Here is a 13,340-nt window from a genome sequence, read left to right on the forward strand (position 1 = left end):
ATATTCTTCTTCAGAGGAAGATGATCCTGTTGTGCAAAGACAAGAGGACTACTAAATGCTAGCATCCCTGTTTGCTCGAAAAAAAGGAAAGGAAATATTTAAAACAGCACAGATGAAGCACTTCTCAAGGACAATACCACTTTTTCATGACAGTATCTAAACAGTAGCACAACACCAATAGAGATGACAAAGCTCAATCATATGGATGAAATCAGTGGGCGAGTACCAACCTTTGTCAGGAGGCTTATTGTGTAGAGCATACAGATGAAGCACTTCTCCGGAACCATCTGTTGCTATCTACGGTGGTGGCCATGCTTACTATATACTCCTCGATTAGTTTAATGTTTCCAACATCTTCTTGTGCAGTTCCACTAAAATATATGGTATCTTCAAAGAAGATCCCTGTTTGCACAAGTAGAGATAATTACATATTACATTAAGAGTGGCATCAAATCAGTGGCAAAACAATTGCTCGTTCCAGCCATAGCAATAAATTAAGATGCAAAACTATATCATTACTTGTGTCATCACAGTTCCAGTGCTTCATTACAGCACCGGGAGTTGATTTTTGTTTTTCTTCCGCTTGTTCTTCCCCTTCATCACTTGGTTCAATAACAGACAAGCTTCGCCTTCAATGTAAGATTTGGCATGTCAATTAGGGAGCACAAGTATAGTACTAAACTTAATTTTCTGATGAAAGTGGCAAAATACAGGCCAGCAGTTGTGAAATATCCTTATCTTACCTCAATGGGATATTACGGTGCACATACAGATTGGAAGTCTTGTCTCCATTTGTGCAGTTCACTAAAATCAAGCAACATTATCGTACAAGTAGCACAACATATGAAAGCACACTGCAGAATCATGTGAAAGAAGGCTAGTACTGACCTCTCATGATGCGGAATTCAAACAACTCACAAGAAGAAGATCTGAACCAAATTCGCCTTAACGGATAGGAAGTAAGATCTCCTCTTGTGCAGTTCCACTAAGATCAAGCAATCAAGCAACGTTGTCGGTGTGACATTTTGGTTGAACTGCACAAAACACTCTTAAAACAAAAGTGTTTTGTGCAGTGCAACAAAAGGTCACAATGGCAACGAGGTGAAGTAGATAACCCTGTTTACACAGAGGTGCAAAGGAAACAATTAGTGGTCAATAACGGTGGATGACACAGAAGCCAACAAAAAGAAGCATCTACCTTATCTAAATGGGAAAGAAAGCAAGACAGTAGCATTTCTCAAACGGTGGCATTGATTAATATTAACATAGAGATTATATTAACAATAAAATTCGTTAAACATGTAATTTGCTTTTAACTGTGGCATTGCATCAATTTTCCAGCGGCATTATTAGAGGGTGTTTGTTTACAGGGACATTTTGGTGTAGGGACTAAAAAAACTCCGTGTCAGTCCCATCTAAACCAAACAGGAGGGACTTTTAGGGACTAAAAGTGGGCATTTGGGACTAAAGAAAGAAGACCCCGAGGGAGTCTTTTTGGGACTTTTTCCAACAGTTGCCCCTGCCACGCATCGCACCTTGTCTCTATTAGTTCATTACTAGGGGTAACATGGTCTTTTAGCATGTCATTTAATAACCTCTAGTCCATGTTTAGTCCCTGGAACCAAGCAGGTAGGGACTAGGGAGTTTTTAACCAAACAGGGCCTTAGATTAACAACAGCTAATGAGTTGCACGGGACAGTGGACGCACCAGCACCATGTGCATCTACCGATGTACTGTGGTCATGCACAGTCTGTTGCAACAAAGAACAAACAACCAAGGAGCATATTTGTGTTGGTCCCAGTTTTGTTATCTTTAGACACCTTTCCCTATGTGAGCGCAGCAAATCTAGTCCTGCTCAAACTCTACAGCCTTGTCCCTTCCTTTCCTTTTTGAACTAGTACTTTCGCCCCTTCCTTTCCTCTTTGAACCACGTCCTAGATTTATGCGATACAACTTTCCCCACTACTTTCCCCCATTCCTTTCCTCTTTGAACCACGTCCTAGATTCATGCTATACAACTTTCCCCCTTCATTTCCTCTTTGAACCACGTCCTAGATTCATGCTATATACAACTTTTCCCACTACTTTCCCCCACTCCTTTCCTCTTTGAACCACGTCCTAGATTCATGGTATACATGCAGCTAGAGCAATGCATGTGGAGTAAGTAAATTATACCTTAAGGTTCTTGGGGCGTGGTTCGGTGGGCGACGGGACGGCGGCGAAGAAGAAGGGGTCGGAGGCCCTCCCGCGCCGCCGCTGGGTGGAAAGTGAACAGCTGCGCCGGTAGTCCCTCGCCGACGGCGACAGCGTTAAGCCTCCTTCCCTTCCCGGCGGACGGATCCTGCCGGCTCTTTGAGCAGCAGTGAGGGGAGAGAGAGGCCAACGAAGTCTTGTTTAGATCTGGAGAGGGCGAGAGAGTGTGAAGAGAGCAACTACAAGCGCTGAGGCTCCAGCGGGAGAGGGCGAGAGAGTGTGAAGAGAGCAACTACAAGCGCTGAGGCTCCAGCGTGTATATATATACTGGAGAGAGAGTGTGAAGCGTGCAAACCCTAGAAAACATTTTGACCAGTCAAAGAATCCTCCTGGCACAAATTATGCTCAAGTGTAGTTATCGAACCCGAGACCTCAAGTTTGATGAGCGAACAGGCTAACCAGCTACACAACCCTCCCGTTATGTTCAACGAGAGGGAAATAACCTTTTATACATTCCTGCATTCGTGTGACAAGCATGCCGTGTTTTTTTTGTGTGTGTGGGAGTCATTGGGATTTCAATCATAATCGTGTCATGTGGCTTTGGTGGTAAGACTATCCACAGTGGTGCAGAAATAATGCAGCCTTAGTCACCTTACCTCTCTCCACGTAGTACGTTGGGTCCCACCAGTCAGAGGGTGAAACAAACAAATTAATAAGAAAAATTAAAAGTGCCAGCGGTGTATCTTACCTCACACATCTCGCTACTGCTCGGGAACACTGTCCAATTGATCCCTCTGTTCGCTCACGTACTATTTTAAGTGAATCCTTATTATAACATGCACACAAATTTTGGGCACTTGTATTCGACTTAAGTCAGTGTGCCACCGTATCTCGTATACTTACTACTCCCTTCGTCTAGGTGTAATAAGTCACGTTAGAAGGTGCAACGGGACCAAGGTGCGTGCGTGTGCGTGTGTGTGTGTGTGTGTGTGTTTAACAGCATGTGTGTGTTAGAGAGAGCGACAGATCGACCTACTCCTACAGAGAGATGTTGTGTAGTGTACGATTTTAGCCGCGAGAGTCGGTGCATCCTCTCATTTCCAGGCGTGTCCGGTAGGGACATGCAGACAGCTGCCACGCCCGCTCCTGACCAGCCTGGCCCACCCAAAGCCCCTCCATCGCCCGCGCGCGCTTCCCGCCCGAAACGGTCAGCGCCGCTCCAAAGAATCGGTGCCGCATTCATGCCCGGGCAGAGCGGACGCGACCTCTCACTGGCGCAAGAGTGATGGTTGCTTCGTCCGTCCAACTTACTGCTGGGTCTATGTGATTTGACGGCTCATTGGTCTTTATTACTGAGGTGGTAGGACTGCTGGATGTCCCACGCTTTCGGCGAAAGGAGGTACTACTACTAGATTACAATTTTCTCCATTCTTACAGCGGAGGCGTGCAAGAGCAGTGAAAACACGCAGGCTCAGTGATTACATGGCCCACCTCACACTATCACCGTGCGACACCTAACTCTTTACATAGTACTCCCTCCGTTCCTAAATATTACTAGATGAGTCCCCGCGCGTTGCCGCGGAACAGCGGTATATCTCTCTGCGCAAAATTATCGATTTCATAGAACTAAAAAAACTCTATAACCGCATGACAAATGTGGTAGCCAAACTAAATAAACTCCCATCATCATTTAGATCATCCCACGTAAGGAAAAAAGATCAGCCAACTCCTACTGCATAATGGGATTATATTTTTCTTTTTGACATGTTAATGGGACTTAAAAGCTCACTTACATGCATGCTACCGGTGCATGCTTGCATGCAGACATGTTGATGTGATTTAAAACCCACTCACATGCATGTGCCACGGTATTTCTGCATGCTTGCATGTGGCTTAGTGCGGAGCCTCTCAACGTCTAGATCAGACGGCTATTATGGACTGATTTACTTCATCTAACGGCTACATCAATTTTGATGATGTGGCTCAAGGAGAGGATAGAGAATTCCTAGTAGTGGGGGCTAGCTATTACTAGTAGATAAGTCTTTGTAGAGATTCCACTACATACGGAACAAAATGAATGAATCTACACTTAAAATGCATCTATATACATCCGCATGTGGTTCATGGTGAAATCTCTACAAAGACTTATATTTAGGAACGGAGGAAGTACTAGTATAGTACGTACTGTAATTTATCAGCGAGATAAATTTGTACAATGCTATGAAGCTTCCAGCTTCTGTTACATGTATCTTGCGTCCAAGGTTGCCCGTTGCAACATTTCATCAAATACAAAGGAGACTAACATGCATGCTATTGCATCTCAATGATTGACAGATCATAGCAAATATGTACTCCCTCCGTTCCAAAATAAGTGTCTCAACTTTGTGCAAACTTTAGTACAAAGTTGTACTACTACTAAAGTTGACACTTATTTTGGAACAGAGGCAGCTAAAGAAAAAAATGATCCATGCAGTCCCTAGCCCTTGAACCGTGAACCCTGACCAGGCTTCAATTTGCTGGCAACGTTCGAGCTTCCTAATAAATGAAGTTTGCAACCTTTTGACCATCGGATCATTTTGTGCAGTTTCACCAAAATCGAGATGAGCATCCCTGTGGCAAAGAAATTGAAGAAGCGTGATTAGAATAAGATTACTGGGACTAGTTGATGAGACATAAACTCATCACAAATACAGTACGTAGAAGCCAGTAGAGGTATGTGCGGGGCAAAGAAGTAGAGAAATATCCACAGGGAGTGATGTGGGCAGCTGGAGCAGTGGTGCAAGCCGGCTGTAAAGGGAGTTGTACCTGAGGGACGTAGCTCAACCTTGAGGAGGGCGGCGGGAGGCGGCAACTGCCCACGTCGCGGCAGTGAGCAAGGGACGAAGGCAACCTCACCGGCTTTGTGAGAGAGAACGGCGGGGACCCCTGATCGGGACGTGCCGACAGTGGGTTTTCGCCGTCGGCGACGGCCACCGCATCTACACTAAGCATCCACCCCTTCCCCAAGCGGACGTGATCCGCCGGGATGTTAGAGATGTGGCCACAGTCGTTTTGTGCGAGAGAGTGTGAAGAGAGCAACCCCAGCAAGCAACCGTGTAGGCTGGCCCGTCCTGACTATGTATATAGTGGAGCGGTTTCCTTTTCTCTCCATATGAACCTATCATATTGCGTACGTGCCACTGAAGAAAAAAAACTTTATTTATAAATGACGCGGCACCTACTACTCGTTCTCCTATAACCTTGCGCTTGGCATCTCCAAAATATTAACCTTGCGATTGGCTCTTCGCCTCTTCGGGAAGTCGAGCAATAATGGTAGTGCAGTATATATCGTTCTGGCTATATGAGACCGAATGAATTGCTGCACGTCCACCACGTGGGCGAGGGTCGAGGGGCGAGGGAGAGTGCTACATACGGAGCAAAATGAGTGAATCTACACTCTAAAATACGTCTATATACATCAGTGTTTGGAGTATGTACTAGTAGTTCATATTGAAATCTACTAAAGGACATATATATTCCAAACAATATGATATAATCTCTATAACCAAGGTAGTAGGGACGAGGAGTAAACGGAGGGAGTAGTAAATTTTTCTCCTCGTCCTGCGAGCCACCGCGCGCATGGGCGAGGGAGCGGGCGTAAGGCGGAGCAAGCTTCACCTCATCCTGCGAGCCACCGCGCCCGTGGGCGGGGGAGACGGCGTACTAAGCAAGCTTCTCCTCGTTCTGCGAGTTGACGGGACACATCAAAAGTACTCCAGTGTATAGAGCCTTGCCTCTAAGGTAGGCCCCACATGGTTTGCCTCTTTTTTTAACATAACACGTCAAGTCGCAATTTGTTTGTTCACCCGTGGTAGACGATCCTCCCTCCACCAAGTGGACAACCAGTACACGTGCCAAATTACCACGTGGGCTGCCTTTTTCGTACAGAAATGAGCTCCACCGTGTACCCGCGTGGGTGTGGTTGGGAAAGAGACGGAAGTACGTGCGCCGTGCATGGACCCCTTCTCTTCGTGCACGTCCCCCACCTACGTGGGTGTGTGTGAGAGATACAAACCGCGTTCGTGAGTGTTTTTTGTTTTGGGGGGGTGGGGGGGTTGATTTCGTGAATTATTTGTGGGAATATGTGTCGATGACATCTCAAACAAAATTTTGCATGCAATGTGTGTGAAATGGAGGCCTATCCATATCATACATAGAGGGTCGGGCAATCCATGAGAAGAGAGGGAGCGGTCATAGCTATCGATAGAGTCGAAGAGAGGATCAAGTGGGTGGGTGCGAGATCGATGAAGAGAGCCATCGAAATTGTGTGTGTGTGCAAGTCAAAGATATAGGGCGACTGGCCTACCGTAACGTTAGAGGGCACATGTCAAGTTTGTGTGTGGCAGGGAGACATGACTAGAGCGCTCGATGTATCGGTGTGTGTGGGGGGAGGGGGTGGGGGGAGGGGTAGGCAGAGGCCTAACTATAGAGGTAGAATGACTCGTATATGTGTTGAGAAGGAGAGACCCAACTATGTCTTGAGGGAGATCGGTCGACATCCATACATAACTGAAGGACGGCAAATATGATGGGACAAAGAGAGAGAGGAGAGAGAGAGGGAGGGAGAGGGAGGGAGAGGGGTAGAGTGCTGGATGAGTGATGGAGTTTCTTCTCGAAGATGGTGGGAGAGGCCTACTAGACAAACTGAGGGTGGAACTGCAATGTTATCAATAAGAGTGGGGATGTGTTTCAGTGTGTGCCTGTGCGTGATAGATCTGTCGGGACGCATCCATGGATGATGAAGGGGAACCATGTGTTTGGTAAGCAAACCTAACTAGATCGGTAGATCAATTGTTGTTTGTCGGAGGAAGGGAGAGACACAACTAATGAGGTAGATCGATTGACGTGTGGGTAAAAACGAGTTATAAGGACCTAGCTAGAGGCAAATAAGGCCCAGCGAGACGGATAGACGGAGAGAATGGAGCTAGGAGGTGGTGCGAGAGGCCCAACTACTAGCTAGATAGGGGGAGGAATGTGCGGTTGTGAGATCGATGAAAAGAGGGGCGAGAGTTTACACGTGTGTCTGACCGTATGAGAGACACGAGGCAAGGACACATAAAGGAGGAGATTGAAGGTGTGTGTGTATGTTGTAGGCAGGCATCGCTGGAGAGGTTTATCGATCGGTGTGTGTCGGAAAGGAGTTGTGGAGACTCTGGGAGAACGACCTAAAGAAAAAAATGAATGTGCCCGGTGGATAGAATGCCGAGGGAGGGGGAGGGTGAGGAGGGCGTGTGCATGCACGAGAGAAAGTTAGTGGTAGCTACAAAGGTTAGAGGATTGTGTGGGTGTAAGAGACTAACAAAGATCATAATTTGATATGAAAGCGGATTCATATATTTGAATAGGAGATCATAGTGTTTTAAACATTGCATGCATGAATATAGCGGTGATACACGTGCTGTGCACATGTTATACCATAATGTGATAATGCATGGCGTTTGCAACTCACAGCTAAATGCCGAACAATCTAAACCATACTATACATCAAACAATCTCACATTTTATTTGAATTTGTGATAATGTGTGGCGTTTGCAGCTTACAACTAAATATCGAACAATCTAAACAATACTATATATCGAACATTCTCACATTTTATTTGAATTTGTGGTAATGTGTGGTGTTTGCAACTCACATCTAAATACTTGTAGGCGTAGGGGGCGGGGCACCATACATAATGTGATAAACACATTATACATATGAGACATGGTTTAGATTATGAAGATCTAGCTAGAGCTAGAAATGTAATGTGATTTGAAATCAAAATAAAGTGGATTCAAAAAATCTAGTTCGAGTTCATATAGTACACATAGTTCATATGTAACTCGAGACTAATCATGTGGTGTGCTGTGAAGATAATACACAAACGATGGTTTAACTTGACAATAATGATGATTGTAGATCTTATTAAAACAGAGAAACGAATTCAAATGCTTTGACTTCACAACAATCATTACTGTAGATCTTATTCAAATAGAGAAACGAATTCAAATTTAGTTCATATTGAAGCGGTAGTATATACGTTTGGAATGCACTAAAACGTTCATTTGAGTAGTAGGTTGCATGCATTATACACGTAGCGAAATATTTTAATTGAACATAACATGAATTCAAAGTTTTGAATGACATTTGTAGTGCGCATTGATTTGGTACAGTACACGTTAGGCTTGTCCGGAAATTTCAACCCGCGCCTTGTTAGCCCGAAATATTTAAGATATATCTTTGTCTCGTTGTGCTCCGACAACTCCCTCCATCTCAACCCGCGCCTTGCTATTCCGAAATTACAACGCGCGCGAAAACTCCCACCTCCTGTGAAATCCCGACACGCGAAATGCCCGTGGTACCCCTGAACCGAAAGAACCGCCTCAAATCGGTGGGGGTACTTTCGTAACTTACCCCACATTTCGGACAAGCGCGTCTCTAAGCCATGGTTCCCCACTGCCATCCCATCCGCCCACCCATTCGTACACCGAGGCCGCGAAAACCCGCGACGAAACCCCACACCCTGCTCCGTCCGCCACCCAGCCGGAGCCTCTTCCCCGACGACGTCGTCCACAGCAACACCTCGACGTCCCTCATCCACCGTACCGGATGAGGATCCGTCGTCGATCTCATCGTCCCGCCGGTTCAGCCACCCCGTCCTCCACCTCCAAGGAGCTGCCCCGACGTTCCCCTCGTCTTTCGCGCCACCTCCATTCCCACACCGCCGTCTTCACCTGCACCACCGGAAGAGCATCATCATCACCGTTTCCTCGGATGAAGCTGCGGCCTAATCGGCGCCACCAAAGAGGTTGTACACTAATCGCCGCATTTTCTTCTTGATTCGATCTCACGGTGCTGCCGGCGCTCGGTCCCGAGCCGACACGGCGCGGCTCCATCCACGGCGGCGTCGCCGGCCACTTCCTCCACGGCGTCGCTCCCTCGGCGGCGACGTCCACATCAGTAGGAGCTGCTGCTGCTTTAGCTCTCGCTCGCGCTGCTGCTCTGCTCTTGCTCTCGGTCCCCTGCCTGGTCTGCTCTTGCTATTGCTCTTGCTCGCGCTGCTGCTCTCGCTCTTGCTCTTGCTTGCGATGCTGCTCCGATTTAGCTACACTTCAGTCGACTGAATCGACTTTTGGGTCAGTCGATTTTCAGGGGGTGGGGGGGCTCGCCGGGGTGACGGAAGAACCAGCCGCAGCGGGGAGGGGGGCTCGCCGGAGAGGTACCCCACTATCTATCTTAGGGTTCAGGATGGGAGCGGTGGTCGCCGGCGGTGGCGGGGCGTTGGCGGGGCGGTGGCGTGGGGATCGCCGGAGAAAAAGCTCGGCACAGGGGGGCCTAGAGGGATGGCCGGGCGGCAGCGGACCGACGGTGGGGAGTGTTTTCGGGGCGGGCGGGCGGCCGGCGGGGGGGCTGCTGTTTGGCCGGTGGTGGCTGGCGGCTCAGGGGGGTGGAGGTTGAAGATGAACCGCAGGCCCTTGATTTCGTATCCAACGGCTGCAAAATCGACTGACCAGAGATGAAAAAGTCAGTCGACCGATGTGTAGCCTCACCTTGCTAGTGCGTTCAGTTTCGACAGCAAAATTCAGTTTCGACAGCAAAATTCAGTTTCGACAGTTAAGTTCAGTTTCGACAGTTAAGTTCAGTTTCGACAGTTAAGTTCAGTTTCGACAGTTAAGTTCAGAGATGAGCGGCTGATGTATTTTACATCTAGCACTTTGTGGTTATGTATTTTACGTCATGTATTGGAGATGCTATTAGAATTCCACTCAGGTTAACGTTGTTCGTTGTCTCTCTTGTCCTGCTTCAGCCTCGGCGTCGTACAACTCACCGGAGCTGCTCCAACGACGAAACCCTCCATCACAGCGGAGCAGTACCTCGGGCTCCATCTCCAGACGCCTAAGATCTTCTTCCCCTCCTCCGACAGCAAAGTCAGTCGGAGCATCCTCACCGGCCAACCCAATCACGCTGAGATCGACATGGCTTCGCCAAAGAGGTTGTACACTTGTTGCATCTCTTTTTTACTCTACATGTTATATATATTGTCCACTGAGCACACGGATTTGTTCCTTTAGTGTCTCCTTGAAAGAAAAAACGTAGGAATTTTAATTTTCACTTGTCCTCCTTTTCAAATTCCTATTCATGAAGCACAAGACTAAGAGATAGTAGCATAATAGCATTATAACCGTACATTTTCTTGTGGTTTGACTTAATCTCACCATGCTTCTTTGCATCCTGTGATCTTCCAATTGTTGTGAATCAAACACCCAGATTGGCAGAAATCCTGTGTTTTTAAATTCTCTGTTTTGCACGTGCATTCCTATCCTATTCCTGTCTATTTCCTATCCCTGCATTGTTGGAATCCTCCAATTCAAACGAGCCCTTACAGAATTACTTCTCTTACAGATAGTTGTCAAAGAAAACCTTGCGTGGTTTGTCCCGCTCCTGCTGCGCCGTCGTCCACCCCAGCTCAGCTGCTCCAACGACAGAAGGGTCCAGCACAGCAGGGATCCGGCCTCCAGACTGTCTTTCGCCGCCTCAGATCTTCTTCCCCGCCGCTGGCAGCCATGAAAACTGCATTACCATCATCAACCGAGCAGATGACCTCGAGGACTACACGGGTCCGCAAGAGAGGTCGCACTCTTTCGTGTCTGCTTACGTTATGCATCGCTTAATATTACATGCTACTTTATCGTCCTGTTCACCGATTAGACTCTGAGTCAGCTCCAAACTAATGGTCAAACTTGAGTTTTTAAATGGTTGTGGGGTACATATCGGGGCCGCTATCAATAGTATCTATCTACTATCTGGTTAATCTCCGGTGTCTACTATGAGTTTCATGTTGGGTGGGAAACAAACAGTAAAGAAGCCATTATCTGTATTTTTTAACTGAAGCCATTATCTGCCTGCTATTATTGGTTTTGGGTCTATCCACAGGTTGCTACCATCACTCTGGATTTCTGCATGCACTCCTTACATAATCTCACTATGTTTTATTCCTATGCATGACAGTTATTGTAAACAATGGAACTGAACATGTAGAGCAAAAGAGACGAGCCTTGCGTGGCAATAAAATTTCATGCAGACGTCGCTCCATGGTAGGCGCAAAGGCAGCCCCCCCTCCACGCATTTCGGATTGTAATCGAGAGGAAGATATCTGTTCTGAGGGGGATTCAGAAGGAGAAGACAACTCCTATTTACCCCCTGAGGTCTTCGCTCTAACTTGGCATGCTGATGTTGGTTATATCATGCATATGGTGTCTTGCATTGCTTACTTTATACATCAAATATGTCATCTGCTTAGTTTAGACATCCTTTGTGCGAATGCCATCTGTTTAGTTTATTCATCGTTTATGTGAATTATGCAACGCCATCTTGTTTAGCCAGGCATCATATATGTGAATTTTGCAATGCCATCCTGCTTAGCCAGTCATCTTATATGTAAATTATATCAGGCCATCCTTTTTTCGTTACATATTACATTTGTCAACAATGTTAGTACATTCAACTGCTCTTCGTGTGCATCAGCCATTTGACACGGTGATGGCAAATTCTGGAGTGAAAACAAGGTCTTCAGAGCAGACTATGCTATCTGACGAAGCGCATATCTCGCTGGTTACGGATAGCTCCTCAGAGGAGGATTCAGAGACAGATGACCAGTCCTATCCCCCCCCCCCGAGGTGTATGCTCTAACTTGGCAGGGTTATGTTGCTCATATCGTGCGTATGGTGTCTCGCATTGCTATGTCATTTGATTAGTTTAGACATGCTTTGTGTGAATGCCACCTGTTCAGTGTCTAATTACCATATATGTGAATTATGCATTGCCATCTTGTTGCAAGACATTATATATGTGAATTATACAATGCTATCTTGTTGCAAAGGCATTATATATGTGAATTATGCAATGCCATGCTGTTTAGCCAATCATCATGTATGTGAATTATATCATGCTATCATTTTTTTGTATTACGTGTTCCATTTGTCGACAACGTTTGTATATTCAACTACTCTTCCTGTGCATCAGCCATTTGAAGCGGTGATGGAAGTATCTGGAGTGAAAACAAGGTATTCAGAGCAGACAATGCTACCTGCTGAAGCAGACATCTTGCTGGTTACAGAGAGCTCCTCAGAGGAGGATTCAGAGACTGATGACCAGTCCTATTTCCCCCCTGAGGTCTATGCTCAAACTTGGCAGGGTTATATTACCCATGTCATGCATGTTGTCTTGCATTGCTTAGTTTTTACATCATATATGGATTGCCATCTGCTTACTTGCTTACTATATAAATCATATATTTGAATTATATCATGCCATCATGTTTACATAGTACATACACATCATCTATCTGAATTATGGCATGGCAACCCATTTAATAAAGACATCATATAGTTATATCATCTCATCCTGTTTAGTGTTTACAGTCATCATATTTTGAATTATGGCATTCTATCCGTGAATGTATGTGAATTATGGCATGCCAACCTATTTAATAAACACATTATATAGTTATGTCATGTCATCCTGTTTACATAGTCTCATATTTTGAACTATGTCTTTCCATCTTTTTTAGTTAGCCATCATAATGTGAAATTGTGTCATGCTATCCTGTTTAGTTAGCCATCATATATGTGAAATTGTGTCATGCTATCCTGTTTGGTTAGACAACATAAATATGAATTATTTCATGCCCTCTTTTATTCCCCACTATCCATTGCACCTGTCTATCATACAATGTCTATACTTTCAATTACTTTTCTTGTTTATCAGCCATTTGAATTGGAGAGCGTGATGGCAGTATCTAAGGGAGTAACAACACGGTCTTCAGAAAAGATAGTGCTACCAGTTGATGCAGATAGAACCACGGTTGTACTTGCCCAAGGACCAGATCCACCACACATAACCCAGACTCTCGCAGATTGTACCCCTACCCAGTTGGACAGAGAACCAGCTACACCCCTTCTAACCCCAACCCCGGCAGATAGTAACCCAGTTCCAGTTGACACAGCACCGTCTCCACCACAGAGCACCCAAACACGAGCAGTTAGTAAGGGAACTGCAGTGCCCAAAGCACGAGGACCACCACTCCGAATCCCAACTCAACGCTTAAAGGAGAAGAAGATTTGTTCT

This window comes from Triticum aestivum, chromosome 7D (genome assembly GCF_018294505.1).
Source record: "Triticum aestivum cultivar Chinese Spring chromosome 7D, IWGSC CS RefSeq v2.1, whole genome shotgun sequence".
Classification (NCBI taxonomy): domain Eukaryota; kingdom Viridiplantae; phylum Streptophyta; class Magnoliopsida; order Poales; family Poaceae; genus Triticum; species Triticum aestivum.